The sequence below is a fragment of the Colobus angolensis genome, unplaced genomic scaffold (assembly GCF_000951035.1).
Source record: "Colobus angolensis palliatus isolate OR3802 unplaced genomic scaffold, Cang.pa_1.0 Scaffold9, whole genome shotgun sequence".
In the NCBI taxonomy this organism is placed as follows: Eukaryota; Metazoa; Chordata; class Mammalia; order Primates; family Cercopithecidae; genus Colobus; species Colobus angolensis.
This window is the reverse complement of record NW_012122931.1, coordinates 6974968-6975941: the sequence shown is the minus strand read 5'-3', so window position 1 is coordinate 6975941 and position 974 is coordinate 6974968. Positions and strand designations below refer to the sequence as shown.

At 65.4% G+C, this 974-nt stretch overlaps 1 protein-coding gene across 2 annotated transcripts in view; it reads right to left on the bottom strand.

Moving 5' to 3' along the window:
* Positions 1-617, bottom strand: part of CIZ1 (CDKN1A interacting zinc finger protein 1) — a 41574-nt gene extending 40957 nt beyond the window's left edge. For both annotated transcript variants that reach the window (XM_011931290.1, XM_011931293.1), the window contains exon 1: positions 412-617. The gene's annotated coding sequence lies outside the window, so the exon portion shown is untranslated. The remainder of the gene's footprint in view (positions 1-411) is intronic.
* Between the last annotated feature and the right edge of the window lie 357 nt (positions 618-974).

Sequence of the window (974 nt, the reverse complement as noted above, 5' to 3'; positions counted from 1 at the left end):
GAGGCGGCCCTCCCCACCTCGAGAGCCCCTCAGGGCAGCAGCACCCCCCGCTAGTCTGCAAACGTCCTCAAGCCTCCGGCTCCCGAATCACGCCCCCTCCTCCGTCCCATCCTTTAGGGCAGACAACGCTCTGCCAGAAGCCCCGGCCAAAGGGCTGCCCCCCGCCCCCAACATGGGCATGGAGAGAGCCCGCATTACTCAGCTCCTCCGTTGGGCTCCGGGAGTCCCTTGGAGCGGGCAGCACCCGGGGGTAGCGGCCCCCCCACCGGACTCTATGGGGGGACATCCTCCTACCCCCATGGGAATTCCTGGGCCGTGGCAGGGGTCAGCCCCCCACCCCAGTCCCTAGAAGAGGACGTAGTCCCGTGGGCATCGAGGACCCAGTACGGCCTCCCCCCGGCACACACACACCTCTGCGGCTCCCGCCGCCATCCGTGCGCAGCGCGGCGGAGGGGGGAGGCGCGGGCTGCAGGATGAGGAAGGGAAGAGGGGAGGAGAAACCACTTCTTATCCTTTTCTGAGCAGCCGGCCCCTTGCTTCGCCACGGCCCCTGGGTGGGGGGCGCCTCTCAGTGTCGCCCTCCCCTTGGCCTGGCCAGAGGGATCGTGATGGAGGGAGAGGCGGCAGAGGGCAGAGATGACTAAGACAGGGATGGCGGGAGGGGGGAGCCATTTGCAGAACCTAATCCCCCTCCCGCCTCTGATCCCACAAGGCGCTGGGAGGCCTAGGTGGCGGAGAGGGGAGCAACCACAAAGACAAAGGGTCCTGGGTTTACGGGGGCAGGCAGGGTCGTGACCCCCAGGCTCTCCCCAAACCCCCAAAGGGAGGAAGAAATAGTTTTTCTGATGCTGAGGAGACAGAGGAAAGATAGGAGCTCTCCAGGTACTGGAGGTGGGATGGGGGGCTGGGCAGACTGGGAGATGAAGTAAGAGAGTTTACACTGACCTCCTCTTTCATCCCCCCCCCCATCTTCT